Source organism: Pelophylax lessonae (genome assembly GCF_965119305.1).
Source record: "Pelophylax lessonae genome assembly, chromosome: 4".
Taxonomy (NCBI): Eukaryota; Metazoa; Chordata; class Amphibia; order Anura; family Ranidae; genus Pelophylax; species Pelophylax lessonae.
The window spans coordinates 577,104,560-577,120,497 of NC_138771.1; the positions used below are offsets into that span (position 1 = coordinate 577,104,560).

At 43.9% G+C, this 15,938-nt stretch overlaps 1 protein-coding gene across 4 annotated transcripts in view; it reads right to left on the reverse strand.

The window, feature by feature from the left end:
• LOC309553276 (protein Wiz-like) overlaps window positions 1-14,836 on the reverse strand; it is a 178,058-nt gene extending 163,222 nt beyond the window's left edge. For all 4 annotated transcript variants that reach the window (XM_082254279.1, XM_082254280.1, XM_082254281.1 and 1 more), the window contains exon 1: window positions 14,718-14,836. The gene's annotated coding sequence lies outside the window, so the exon portion shown is untranslated. The remainder of the gene's footprint in view (window positions 1-14,717) is intronic.
• Between the last annotated feature and the right edge of the window lie 1,102 nt (window positions 14,837-15,938).

Here is a 15,938-nt window from a genome sequence, read left to right on the forward strand (position 1 = left end):
GTTTTTCAGTGGCAAGAACTGGGAGACTAGTCAGGATGGAGAGAAATAGGAATGCAGCAATGTACAGAGACATCCTTGATAAAAACCTGCTCCAAAGCGCTCTGGACCTCAGACTGGGGTGAAGGTTAATCTTCCAACAGGAAAAACGACCCAAAGCCCACAGCCAAGATAACAATGGAGTGGCTACGAGATGAATCTGTAAATGTCCATGTGTGGCCCAGCCAGACCCCAGACTTGAACCCGATTGAACATGGCTCTGAAAATGGACCGACACTCCCCATCCAACCTGATGGAGCTTGAGAGGTCCTGAAAAGAAGAATGGGAGAAACTGCCCAAAAAAAGGTGTGCCAAGCTTGTAGCATCATACTCCAAAAGACTTGGGGCTGTAATTGGTGCCAAAGGCGCTTTAACAAAGTATTGAGCAAAGGCTGTGAATACTTATGTACATGGGATTTTTTCATTTTTAATACATTTGCAAAGATGTCAAACAAACTTATTTCACATTGCCATTATGGGTTATTGTTTGTAGAATTTTGAAGAAAATAATGAATTCATTCCATTTTAGAATAAGGCTGCAACATAACAAAATGTGGAAAAAGTGAAGCACTGTGAATACTTTCCGGATGCACTATATGTGCATTGTTGTGCTTTGAAACACATGCATTAAGGTGCGCTGGCTAGATGTGTTTAGGTGGCATTTAAAATGAAAAGGCACTGCAACTCAACAATACAACAATGCAATGTGTATGATGTATTACTACAATACGCACTAAGGGCTCTTTCACACGGGCGTTCCGATCAGATCCGCCTGTCAGTTTTTTAGGATGCCCGATTCAGCCCTATGGAGCAGCCGATGTCAGCGGTGACATGTCCTCTGACACCCGCATCCGACCCGTGAAATCCGGATGGATGGAAACCCTATTTTCCATCCGTCCTGGGGATCGGATGAGAGCGGACAGGCGGTCTGCTCTCATCCGATTCCCCATAGAGAGCAGCGGGGCTCTGACACCTCCCTCTCTGCACACAGTGCGGTGACGGAGCTGTCATCCGCCGGCTCAGCAGGGATCGGCGGATCGATCCCCGCTGAGCAGAGCATGGTCCGCATCGGAATGCGGACCGTGTAAAAGGGGCCTTAGCCTCCAGGTTTTTAGCTTGTTATTTACAGTTTTGTGTTTCCTCGATTTTCACCATTTTGCAAAAAGGCACAATGTAAAATGTAATACTTTATGGTTTAGATTTTGTAAGCATTTTGGAAGTTCTGTCATATCTGCATGCACTAATAACGACTTTCGTGTATTTTTATTTAAAATAAGCTTTTATAAACATTTAGGCCTCATGCACACAGGGCATTAGAAAAAACGAGCTGCAGAGCCACTACCAACGCCAGGAAAAAGCAGCTGTAAAAATGTGCTTTTAGTAGCTTCTTCCATTGGCTTTAATGCACGTTTAGCCTCGTTAGCTTTTAGCAGCGTTTTTCTGCCTCTATTCAAAATCAATGGTTGCCTAGCCGTCTTTGATATGGATTTAAGCCCACGGATTTGAATGGAAGTCGCATCCAAGTCGGATCATGATGATCCGACTTGTGGTGCAACTTGCTCTCTGAAGGGATCTTGAAGGGGAACTCCACGCCAAGATGGAAAAAAAAAAAAAACGGCGTGGGCCCCCCCCCCCCCCCAAGTTTCTAAATCAGACCCTTATCCGAGTATGCAGCCCGGATGTAAACATCCCTTGTAGTAGAAATAAGGATGACAGGTCCTCTTTATGGAAAGATCAAAGAAACCCCAAATCTCCTCATCATGACATCGCTCCGGTCCTCCAACAGCATAGAAGCATTCAAAGAGTTACTACTCTTTGATATTCTATGGGAGTAGCCGGCCGCACCGTTGGATCATGTGAACCGGCAGAAACGGTAAGCCTGAGAACCACCAGCGAGCAGCGGGAGGATATCCCCTCCCATCACTTTGGAAACAGTTATAGCAGCTCATGAGAGATTCCTGCTGTGGCCCTCAGCGCGTAGATGCGGCCGCCGGTCCCATTTACTATAATGATAGGACGCCGGTGGATGCAGCTATTCACGGCTCTGCACAGCCAGTGATAACCTGCATTGATTCCAGCTGGAACCACCGCAGGTAATCGGCTGCGTGGACAGCCGTGAATAGCTGCATCTGCTGGCGACCTGTCATAATAGTAACTAGGGCAGCCGCACATACCCTCTAAGAGCCACAGCTGGAATCGGATTCCTGCAGCTACTATTCGCACCGCCCCTAAGGCTCCATTCACACCTGAGCATATCGTTTTCAGGCATTTTTTTGGGCTTTTTTCCAGGCGTTTCTTTGGGCTTTTTTTCAGGCGTTTGGAGGCAGGCATTGACATTTAACAAAAACGCTTGTAATCTGCCAAAAAAGAAGCTCATGTACCGGTACTTTTTTGAGCTTCAGGCATTTTGCCTCAGGTGACAAAACGCTCATATGTGAACAGGGGCTATTAAAATGAATGGAATTTTGCTTGTTGGGCGTTTTGAGACTTCAGAGATGAGCGTTTTACGAGTTGAAAACAGTGAACAGGGCCTAACTGCCAGTGTGAATATCGCCTTAGATTGCCTACGCTCTTAATGAAGGAACAACAGAAACATCTTTGGACACAAGTATTGTCAAGTCTGGGGGGGGGGGGGGGAGCTAGCAGGTTTAGATACCTAACAAATTGAAGCGAAACGCCATCCTATAACTTTATGAGCAGTTACAGCAAACAGTTTTTCTTTTGGGATAAAGGTCTTACATGAATGAATAAAGCGGGAGGTTGAAAAAAGACACAAGTCCAACTGGCTCAGCCAATAAAAAACAGTTAAGAAAACCCAACCATACAATCCCATATACACAATCCTATACCCACAGTTGATCCAGAGGAAGGCGAAAAACCCCAGCAAAGCATGATCCAATTTGCTACAGCAGGGGAAAAAAATCCTTCCTGATCCCCCGAGAGGCAATCGGATATTCCCTGGATCAATTTTACCTATAAATATTAATACCCATTTATATTATGTACAAAGGAAAAAAATCCAGGCCTCTAACTGCTACATGTAGAGAACTATAAAAAAAACACACCAGACTAACTGGTAGGATCATTAGGCAAAAATAAAGGAAAAAAAAGACTAAAAAAGAAAACAAATGCAGCCATCATATCTAAGAACCAGTAATATGCAATATAATAAATGTTTGCTTTTGAGCTTGAAACTGCTTTAAATACAATAGCATGTACAAGGATGACGGAACAAGGGCAAGAATTTCAAAAGCAGATCAGCAATGCCAGATCTCATATTTCGGTCCTAACAGATTCCTCTAAATAAAAATGAATATACAGGTCCCTCTCAAAAAATTAGCATATTGTGATAAAGTTCATTATTTTCTGTAATGTACTGATAAACATTAGACTTTATATATATATATATATATATATAATTTTTTTTTTAGATTCATTACACACAACTGAAGTAGTGCAAGCCTTTTATTGTTTTAATATTGATGATTTTGGCATACAGCTCATGAAAAACCAAAATTCCTATCTCAAAAAATTAGCATATTTCATCCGAACAATAAAAGAAAAGTGTTTTTAATACAAAAAAAGTCAACCTTCAAATAATTATGTTCAGTTATGCACTCAATACTTGGTCGGGAATCCTTTTGCAGAAATGACTGCTTCAATGCGGCGTGGCATGGAGGCAATCAGCCTGTGGCACTGCTGAGGTGCTATGGAGGCCCAGGATGCTTCGATAGCGGCCTTGAGCTCATCCAGAGTGTTGGGTCTTGTGTCTCTCAACTTTCTCTTCACAACATCCCACAGATTCTCTATGGGGTTCAGGTCAGGAGAGTTGGCAGGCCAATTGAGCACAGTAATACCATGGTCAGTAAACCATTTACCAGTGGTTTTGGCACTGTGAGCAGGTGCCAGGTCGTGCTGAAAAATGAAATCTTCATCTCCATAAAGCTTTTCAGCAGATGGAAGCATGAAGTGCTCCAAAATCTCCTGATAGCTAGCTGCATTGACCCTGCCCTTGATAAAACACAGTGGACCAACACCAGCAGCTGACATGGCACCCCAGACCATCACTGACTGTGGGTACTTGACACTGGACTTCAGGCATTTTGGCATTTCCCTCTCCCCTCAGGGTCCGGTCACCTCTTCTCGTTGTGCAGCGTTTTCTGCCACAATTTTTCCTTCCCACTGAGGTGCCTTGATACAGCACTCTGGGAACAGCCTATTCGTTCAGAAATTTCTTTCTGTGTCTTACCCTCTTGCTTTAGGGTGTCAATGATGGCCTTCTGGACAACAGTCAGGTCGGCAGTCTTACCCATGATTGCGGTTTTGAGTAATGAACCAGGCTGGGAGTTTTTAAAAGCCTCAGGAATCTTTTGCAGGTGTTTAGAGTTAATTAGTTGATTCAGATGATTAGGTTTATAGCTCGTTTAGAGAACCTTTTCATGATATGCTAATTTTTTTGAGATAGGAATTTTGGTTTTTCATGAGCTGTATGCCATAATCATCGATATTAAAACAATAAAAGGCTTGCACTACTTCAGTTGTGTGTAATGAATCTATAATATATGAAAGTCTAATGTTTATCAGTACATTGCAGAAAATAATGAACTTTATCACAATATGCTAATTTTTTGAGAGGGACCTGTATGTATATACAGATGTTACTATGTCATCTGAGGCTTGGAAATGCCTTTCCTCCTCTTCCCATACATGTAATACAGGGAGACCAGCTCTTTACACATATATAATGGCTTCACCAGCAATATATAGAGGGCTATTTATCAATGTTTTCACTTGCAATCAATATGTTTTTCACACAAGATGCAACTTGAAAAATGAGTGCATCTTGGATGAAAACTGTAAATCTTTAGTGAATACATTGATAAATTGAGCCCACAATGTATGTACAGGATGTGATGCTCGAGAATGACTCTTCTCTTCATACAGGTAACACAGAAGGAGACAACCTCTTCAGATGTCTATATGGCCTTACCAGTAATATATAGAGGTCCATGTACAAAATATTCTCCCAACAATCACCCATTTTTAACATGAGATTTGTTAAGAAAAACAGGTGAATCTTGGATGACAGCCTCTCCAGGCATCCATATGGCTTTACCAGTAATACAGCGGGTAAAATAAGTATTGAACGCATCACCATTTTTCTATGTAAATATATTTCTAAAGGTGCTAGCACATGCAATGTTCATCACATATCGGTAACAACCCATGCATACATACAAAGACACCAAAACAAAGGTTCATAAATGAAGTTATGTGTAATAAAATGGAATGACACTGGAAAAAAGTATTGAACACGCTAACTGAAATGTATTTAATACTTTGTACAAATTCCTTTGTTCGTAATGGCCAGCTTCAAGATGACTCCTTTATGGATAAACTAGTCGCATGCATTGCTCAGGTGTGATTTTGGCCCATTCTTCCACAGTCCAGCCTTGAAATCTTGAAGGCTCTGCTTGCTTCTCTGATCTTCAGTTCTTCCTATAGAGTTTCTATTGGATTCTAGTCAGGTGATTGGATGGGCCGTTCTAGTTTTATTTGCTTTGAAACCAAGAGTTTCCTTGGCTTTGGGATCATCGTCTTCCTAAAATGGCCACCCTTGTTTCATCTTCATCATCCTGGTAGATGGCAGCAGATTTTTATCAAGAACATCTTGGTATATTTTTCCATTCATCTTTCCTTCAATGATATGAAGTTTGCCAGTACCGTATGCTAAAAAATAGCCCCACACCATGATGTTCCCACCTTCAAACTTCACTGTTGGTACTGGAGTGTTTTTGGGGTGATGTGCCCTTTGACGTCCAAACATGGTGTGTATTATGGCATCCAAAGAGTTCAATTTAGGTCTCATCTGACCAGACTATATTCTGCCAGTATGTCACAGGCTTGTCTAAATGCTGGGCCGAAACTTTAAACGAGCTTCAACATGCTTTTGCTTCAGCAATGGAGTCTTGCGTGGGAGCGTACGATGGGGGATGAGAGCATTACTTATGGTTTTCTTTGAAACAATTGTACCTGTTAATTCCAGGTCTTTCCGAAGCTCTCCACAAGTGGTCCTTGGCTCTTGGACAGCTCTTCTGATAATTATTTTCACTCTGTCAGAAATCTTACGAGGAGCACCAGGTGAGAGCCAGTTTATAAAATTATGTTCTTTCCACTTCTGTAATTTGGCCCCAGCAGTGCTCACTGGAACATTCAGGAGTTTAGAAATCCTTGTGTAACCAACGCCATCAGTATGTTTGGCAACAATAAGGTTGCAAAGGTCTTGAGAGAGCTCTTTGCTTTTACCCATCATGGGATGTTTCTTGTGTAACACCTTGGTAAAAGAGACACTTTTTTATAGGCCATCAGTTGAGACTGAACCAGCTGATATTAATCTGCACTGACAAGGGGCAGGATTGCTTTCTAAAGACTGTTAGATTTCAGCTGGTGTCATGGCTTTCCATGCCTTTTTGAACCTCCCTTCCTTTATGTGTTCAATACTTTTTCCCTGTGTCTCCATTTTTATTACACATAACCTCATTTCTGAACGTATTTGCTTAGGTGTCTTTGTATGTATGAATTGCATGGATTGTTACCGACATGTGGTGAAAATTTCATGTCAATAGCACCTATGGAAAGAACTAAAGATCAGAGTTCATAGAAGAGGCGCAGGGAACCTTCAAGATTTGAAGACTGTGTGGAAGAATGGGCCAAAATCACACCTGAGCAATGCATTCGACGAAGTTCCTCCATAAAGGAGTCGTCTTGAAGCTGGCCATTGCTAACAAAGGAATTTGTACGAAGTATTAAATACATTTCAGTTAGCGTGTTCAATACTTTTTTCCAGTGTCATTCCATTTTATTACACATAACTTCATTTATGAACTTATTTGTTTTGGTTTCTTTGTATGTATGGATTGCATGGGTTGTTACCGACATGTGGTGAAAATTTCATGTACTAGCACCTTTAGAAATATATTTACCTAGCAAAAAATGGTGACGTGTTCAATCTGTATTTTGCCCGCTGTATATAGGGGTCTGGTTATTAGAAAAGTGAGTTAATTTTGGATGAAGATTGCGTAAATCTTTGGTGAAAAATTGAAAACAGACCTCATCAGGCATGTATGGGATTGGATGTGATGCTTAAGAATATGTCTCCTCCTCCCATTCACACTCCCTTACAGGTATTACACAAAGAGTGTATCAATCTCTGTAGACATTTACTGTATATGGTTTTAAGGCTTGTGCACATGGCCGTACAGCTTACACTCGGGGGTTATTCTGTGCTTGGGAGTCACAGGTGCAGTGTACAGCCAGAAGTAACTACTGGCTGTACTTATATATATATATATACATACATACACAGTACAGACCAAAAGTTTGGACACACCTTCTCATTCAAAGAGTTTTCTTTATTTTCATGACTATGACTTTTCATGAGTCCCACTTCAAGAGGTAGTCACCTGAAATGGTCTTCCAACAGTCTTGAAGGAGTTCCCAGGGATGCTTAGCACTTGTTGGCCCTTTTGCCTTCACTCTGCAGTCCAGCTCACCCCAAACCATCTCGATTGGGTTCAGGTCCGGTGACTGTGGAGGCCAGGTCATCTGGCGCAGCACCCCATCACTCTCCTTCTTGGTCAAATAGCCCTTACACAGCCTGGAGGCGTGTTTGGGGTCATTGTCCTGTTAAAAAATAAATCATGGTCCAACTAAACGCAAACCGGATGGAATAGCATGCCGCTGCAAGATGCTGTGGTAGCCATGCTGGTTCAGTATGCCTTCAATTTTGAATAAATCCCCAACAGTGTCACCAGCAAAGCACCCCCACACCATCACACCTCCTCCTCCATGCTTCACGGTGGGAACCAGGCATGTAGAGTCCATCTGTTCACCTTTTCTGCGTCGCACAAAGACACGGTGGTTGGAACCAAATATCTCAAATTTGGACTCATCAGACCAAAGCACAGATTTCCCCTGGTCTAATGTCCACTCCTTGTGTTCTTTAGCCCAAACAATTCTCTTCTGCGTGTTGCCTTTCTTTAGCAGTGGTTTCCTAGCAGATATTCTACCATGAAGGCCTGATTCACACAGTCTCCTCTTAACAGTTGTTCTAGAGATGCGTCTGCTGCTAGAACTCCGTGTGCCATTGACCTGGTCTCTAATCTGAGCTGCTGTTAACCTGCGATTTCTGAGGCTGGTGACTCGGATGAACTTATCCTCCGCAGCAGAGGTGACTCTTGGTCTTCCTTTCCTGGGGCGGTCCGCATGTGAGCCAGTTTCTTTGTAGCGCTTGATGGTTTTTGTGACTGCACTTGGGGACACTTTCAAAGTTTTCCCAATTTTTTCGGACTGGCTGACCTTCATTTCTTAAAGTAATGATGGCCACTCGTTTTCATGTACTTGGCTGCTTTTTTCTTGCCATAATACAAATCCTAACAGTCTATTCAATAGGACTATCAGCTGTGATGTCATGAAAATAAAGAAAACTCTTTGAATGAGAAGGTGTGTCCAAACTTTTGGTCCGTACTGTAATATATATATATGTGCACATCCGAGCGGTACTTGTGAAGCAATGTGCTGCCCCTGACTGTCTGCACATACGTCCTGGTATGCAAGCACTGCTCAGATGTGCGTATATCGTAGTTCAGCTGCTGCGTATTTCAGTCTGTTGTTGACTTACAGTGCTTCCAGAAAATGTTCACAGCGCTTCACTTTATCCACATTTTGTTATGTTACAGCCTTATTTCAAAATAGAATAAATTCATTATTTTCCTAAAAATTCTCAAAAAATCCCCCTTAATAACAACGTGAAAGATGTTTGTTTCTACAACTAACGTGTTTCGTGCCTACTCATAGCTGACAGTTACCTATGCGTAAGCACAAAACGTGTTACCTGTTTTCCACAGATCCCTCCACTTTATCTGCCAGATGTGTGATTTTATTGTTGGATTACAATAGTGTTTTAGACGTGCGGATGACTGGATTTCTCTTTATCCTATGCCTCTCCTCATACAGATAATACAGAGCCCGGCTCCCCATACATATACATACACCTTTTTTTTATATTATGTATCCACGGGGTGTGAGGCTTGAGAATGCATCTCTTCCTCTCCCAATACAGGTAATACAAAACAGGCAACCTCTACAAACATATCTAAGGCTTTACCAGCAATACTTCGTGGTCTATCATTTTTTTTCACGCATAATTTACCCATTTTTTCCATAAGGTTCCTTTTAAAAAAAATGGGTGATTTGATAACAACTGTAAATCTTTGGTGAAAAAATGGATAAATAAACCCCATAATGTACAGTATCTCACAAAAGTGAGTACACCCCTCACATTTTTGTAAATATTTTATTATATCTTTTCATGTGACAACACTGAAGAAATGACACTTTGCTACAATGTAAAGTAGTGAGAGTACAGCTTGTATAACAGTGTAAATTTGCTGTCCCCTCAAAATAACTCAACACACAGCCATTAATGTCAAAACCGCTGGCAACAAAAGTGAGTACACCCCTAAGTGAAAATGTCCAAATTAGCCATTGCCCTGATGTCATGTGACTCGTTAGGGTTACAAGGTCTCAGGTGTGAATGATGAGCAGGTGTGTGAAATTTGGTGTTATCACTCTCTCATTCTGGTCACTGGAAGTTCAACATGGCACCTCATGGCATAGAACTCTCTGAGGATCTTAAAAAAATAATTGTTGCTCTACATAAAGATGGCCTAAGCTATAAGAAGATTGCCAAGACCCTGAAACTGAGCTGCAGCACGGTGGCCAAGACCATACAACAGTTTAACAGGACAGGTTTCACTCAGAACAGGCCTCGCCATGGTCGACCAAAGAAGTTGAGTGCACGTGCTCAGCATCATATCCAGAGGTTGTCTTTTGGAAATAGACATATGAGTGCTGCCAGCATTGCTGCAGAGGTTGAAGGGGTGGGGGGGCAGCCTGTCAGTGCTAAGACCATACGCTGCACACTGCATCAAATTGGTCTGCGTGGTTGTCGTCCCGGAAGGAAGCCTCTTCTAAAGATGATGCACAAGAAAGCCCTCAAACAGTTTGCTGAAGACAAGCAGACTAAGGACATGGATTACTGGAACCATGGCCTGTGGTCTGATGAGACCAAGATAAACTTATTTGGTTCAGATGATGTCACGCATGTGTGGCAGCAACCAGGTGAGGAGTAAAAAGACAAGTGTGTCTTTCCTACAGTCAAGCATGGTGGCGGGAGGGTCATGGTCTGAGGCTGCATGAGTGCTGCCGGCTCTGAGGAGCTACAGTTCATTGAGGGAACCATAAATGCCAACATGTACTGTGACATACTGAAGCAGAGCATGATCCCCTCCCTTCGGAGACTGGGCCGAAGGGCAGTATTCCAACATGATAACGACCCCAAACACACCTCCATGATGACCACTGCCTTGCTAAAGAAGCTGAGGGTAAGGGTGATGGACTAGCCAAGCATATCTCCAGACCTAAACACTATTGAGCATCAGTGGACCATCCTCAAACGAAAGGTGGAGGAGCGCAAGGTCTCTATAACATCCCCCAGCTCCGTGATGTCGTCATGGAGGAGTGGAAGAGGACTCCAGTGGCAACCTGTGAAGCTCTGGTGAACACCATTCCCAAGAGGGTTAAGGCAGTGCTGGAAAATAATGGTGGCCACACAAAATATTGACCCTTTGGGCCCAATTTGGACATTGTCACTTAGGGGTGTACTCACTTTTGTTGCCAGCGGTTTAGACATTAATGGCTGTGTGTTGAGTTATTTTGAGGGGACAGCAAATTTACACTGTTATACAAGCTGTACACTCACTACTTTACATTGTAGCAAAGTGTCATTTCTTCAGTGTTGTCACATGAAAAGATATAATAACATATTTACAAAAATGTGAGGGGTGTACTCACTTTTGTGAGATACTGTATGTACAGGATGTGATGCTTGATAATGTCCTTTCTCTGTTTTCCATTAACCTTCTCTTACAGATAATAGAGACAGACACAACCTTTCCAAACATATATATGGCTCCATCATGAATATATATGTTTTCACCCAAGATTAACCCATTCTTCAGAGTTAATTAAAACATGACTGAATCGCATGAGAAAATGTTGTGAATCTTTGGTAAATAGATCTGATTATGTATCCATGGGGTATGAAACTTGAAAATGCCTCTCCTCATACAGGTAATGCAGTGAGACAGACCACCTCTGTAGACATATGTATATTTTTAAGTAATATATAGGGGTCTATTTATCAATATGTTCACCCAAATTTCCCCCATTTTGTACATAAGATTTGGCTAGAAAAATGAATGACCCTTGGATGAAAATATTGATAAACGTCCCTCATCTTGTGTGTATGAGATCTGATGCTTAAGAATGCCTCTTCTCCTCTCCCCATACATCTTCCCTTACAGGTAAGAGAGAGACAACCTCTCCAGACATAATGGCTTTACCAGTAATATATAATGAGGTGGAATTTAGTAACACTGGAGCTGCTGTGCATGGTGACCAATCAACTTCTAGCTTTCATTTTCGCAGCTTAAGTGAACAAACTGAAGCTAGAAGCTGATTGGATGTATGAGATGTGAGGTATGATGACACCTCTCTCTATGTACATAGATACATATACAAACACACACACTATCGAGCCATAACCTTATAACCACCCACCTAATATTGAGTATGGTCCAACTTTTGCACTAAAACACCCCTGACCCGTTGCAGCATGGATGGCCCCAGACCTCAGAAGGTATGCTGTGGTATCTGGCACCAACTGTCAGCAGCAGATCCTTTAAACAGACCCATGGGGCCTCCATAGATCGGACTAGTTTTTCCAGCACATCCCACAGATGCTCCATTGGTCTGAGATCTGGAGATTAAGTCAACACCTTAAACTCATTGTGGTGTTCCTCAAACCATTCTTGAACCATTTTTGCAGTGTGGCAAGGCACATTATCCTGCTGAAAGAGGACACTGCCATCAGGGAATACAGTTTCCATGGGGTGTACTTGGTCAGCAACAACATTTAGGTAGGTGGAATGTGTGAAGTAACATCCACATGAATGACAGGACCCAAGGCTTCCCAGGAGAACATCGTCCAACGCATCACACTGCCTCCTCTGGCTTGCCTTCTTCCTATACTGCATCCTGGTTCCATCTCTTTCCCAGGGACGTGACACACTCCCCCAGTCATCCACATGGATGTGAAAGAAAATGTGATTCATCAGACCAGGCCACCTTCTTCCATTGCTCTGTGGTCCAGTTCTGATGCTCACGTGCTCAGGTGTTTTTGACTGAAGACCTGGGTCAGCATGGGCACCTTGACTGTTCTGCCGCTACACAGCCCCATACACAGCAAACTGGGATGCCATGTGTGCTCGGACACCTTTCTGTTTGTACCAGCCTTAGCTTTTCCAGAGCTACACTATATTGTCAAAAGTATTGGGATGCCTGCCTTTACACACACATGAACTTTGTTGGCATCCCAGTCTTAGTCCGTAGGGTTCAATATTGAGTTGGCCCACCCTTTGCAGCTATAACAGCTTCAACTCTTCTGGGAAGGCTGTCCACAAGGTTTAGGAGTGTGTCTATGGGAATGTTTGACCATTCTTCCAGAAGCGCATAGTGGCTCGCAGTCCAAACTCAAATGCCTCGTACACACGCAACGATTATCGGCCGACCGATCGGCCGTCTTTTGTCCAGTGTTGTTTGAAATGTGCCTAGACTGCACACTAATTTTCTCGGTCAACAAAAATCTACTTCAGAAGTGATGTCATGTGCTGGTTTACTTTCCGTGTGTTTTTTCTTCTCTGAGCATGCCCAGTCCTGCTCATCAGATTTTTGTCTGCCGAAATCTGTACTGACTGACGAACAATCGGCCGTTGTGTTGACGGCCAACAAAAATTTTATAGCCTGCACACCAGATTTTTTTCGGCCGAAAAGTCGCAGTCGGTTGTTGGAAGCATCATACTAACAAGCCAAAAATCGGCCGATCGGACGTTGGCCGAAAATTCATGGCCAATTATCGACGCGTGTGTACGGGGCTTAATTCATCCCAAAGATGTTCTATCGGGTTGAGGTCAGGACTATTTGCAGGCCAGTCAAGTTCCTCCATCCCAAACTCACTCATCCATGTCTTTATGGACCTTGCTTTGTGCACTGGTCCAAATCATTTGGTGGAGTTGGTCTTGGCCCCTTAGTTCCAGCTAAAAAGGAACTCTTAAGGCGTCAGCATACCAAGACATTTTGGACAATTTCATGCTCCCAACTTTGCGGGAACAGTTTGGGGATAGCCCCTTCCTGTTCCAACATGACTGCGCACCAATGCACAAAGCAAGGTCCATAGAGACATGGATGAGTGAGTTTGGGGTGGAGGAACTTGACTGGCATGCCTTCAACCCGATAGAACACCTTTGGGATGAATTACAGCAGAGGCTGCGAGTAAGGCCTTCTCTCCAACATCAGTGCCTGACCGCACAGGTTTGCTTCTGGAAGAATGGTCAAACATTTCCATAGACACACTCCTAAACCTTGTGGACAACCTTCCCAGGGGGGCTGAAGCGGTTATAGCTAAAAAAGGTGGGCCAATTCAATATTGAACCCTACGGACTAAGACTGGGATGCCATTAAAGTTAACGTATGTGTAAAGGCAGGCGTCCCAATACTTTTGATAATATAAAGTACATGGGAATGCGAGTATCAGAACAGGAACATGGAGAATTGGAAGAAGGTTTGGTCTGATGGATTCAAGAATGGTTTGAGGAACACAATATTGGGTTTGAGGTGTTGACTTGACCTCCAAATTCTCCAGATCTCTATCCAATCAATTATCTGTGGGATGTGCTGGAAAAACAAGTGGGATCCTTGGGGTCCCCACCTCACAACTTACAGGACATATAGGATCTGCTAGTGACGGCTTGGTGCCAGATACCACAGCATGAGGTCTGGGGGCATCCATAACTCAATGGGTCAGGGCAGTTTTGGCGGCAAAAAGGGGACCTACTCAATATTAGGTGGGTGATCATAATGTCATGGATGATCGGTGTGTATATATATATATATATATATATATATATATATATATATATATATATATCGTGGGGTGTGAGGTAATATCTCTCCTCCTCCTTCCCCCATACAAAGAATACAGAGAGGCGATCTTTCCAGACATATAGATGGCTTCACCAGTAATTTATCATGAGGGGGAATTTACTAACACTGGAGCAGCTGTGCAAGACAACCAATCAGCTTCTAGCTTTCATTTTCAAAGCTTAATGCTAGAAGCTGATTGGTTGCCGTGCACAGTTACTCCATTCTTAGTAAATCCCCCCTCAATGTACACATAGGATGTGAGAATTAAAAATTGCTCTCCATTTATATATATACACAAACCTCTGAGGTATTTATGTATGTGTGAGGTATAATAATGCCTCTCCTGCTTATCCCCCCCCCCATACATACACCTCTAATCTATACAAGATGTATGTATAGGATGGGAGTCTTGCTAATATCCCCTCCCCCTCTCCTGCAGACACTGACTCCTCCCCTCACACCGGGCCCGTGATAGGCTCAGCCGTTGCCCCGCGGTCGGTGCCCCCCCCTCCTCCCCCACTGATAGGTAACACAGTCGCCCCTTCCGACTCCTCCCGCCGCTCAGCCCGCAGTCTCACCCCCTAAGCCGGGTCCCGCGGCTCCGTCTCGATACATTGCCCCTTTAAGAGCGGCTCCGGTACAAGACGATCCGTCCGGAGACAGGAGACAAGAGGGGGGCTGAGAAACAGACAGGGCGCCGAAGAGTGACGTCACCAGAAGCGCCGACTGCGACGAGCCGCCATGTTGGAGGAGGCAAAGGTCTTGTGGGTGTGGCCAGGAGGGAGGGCCAATGGTAGGGAGAGTTCTATGGCCCGGAGACACGCTTTCTGGGATGTGTTGTTAAAGCAGTGCTGGAGAGTGGAAATGTACTCCTCCTAGACTGTGATATGAGTGAAAGCAGAGCTAAACCTAAGCAGGGAAATGTCATGTTTTTTTACAAATATGAATTCCAGATTCCATCTTTATTGCATAGTTACAGTGACAAGAATAAGTATTTGAATCCCTTGGAATGAACTAGTTTTCCGCAGTAATTTGACAAAAAAAAGTGATCCTCATCAAAGGAACAATAGACTTTGGGCCCACCCGCACCTGACACCGGCCGCGTGCGTTTCAGCGTGGTTACCAGAAGCCCTACCACACTGTGTGATTGTTGCACGCCGACACACTAAGCAGCTTTCTGGACACTGGATAGCCGAGTATCGGTTCCTCTTGCATACTTGCCAACTGCTTCGTTTTTGCAGGGAGAGTCCTGGCAAATAGGAGCCTGACCTGGGTAATTTAAATTGTCCCGGCATACGCCCGTTAATCGGGCTGCCCGTAAATGCCCATTACAGCAGCTGGTGCCCGTGTGGGCCGACATCAGACCAGGGGAGGACTGGAGCAGGGGCGCAATTGGCCCCTCTGATGCCCCCATAAAAAGGCTGCACGGCTTCTGCCACAGACATGCCTAAAGGATTCCTGGTGAAGAAAAGTAAAAATTCCCGCACCTACTAAGTGCGGGCTGAAGACAAGGACATAGCGCAGGCCTCACCCAAGCATGAATGGTGTAAACTGAGCAGTGGACTGTTCCATGCCCCACTGGAGACTCTTCTCCCATGGCCAGCCCCGAATTTAGCCAGTGAGTAGAGAGTATCTGGAGTGGAGCTTCAGCTCGGAATGGGGGCCAGGAGGAGGTCAGTAAGAGTGAGAGGAGGGCCAAGTCCCTGCACCATGGGCCTCTGGTTTGTACTTGCCCCCTGGGCTTAAAGTTGCCAGTCAGCCCCTGGTTCAGACAGAGGCAGCGATGGTGGGGGGGGGGG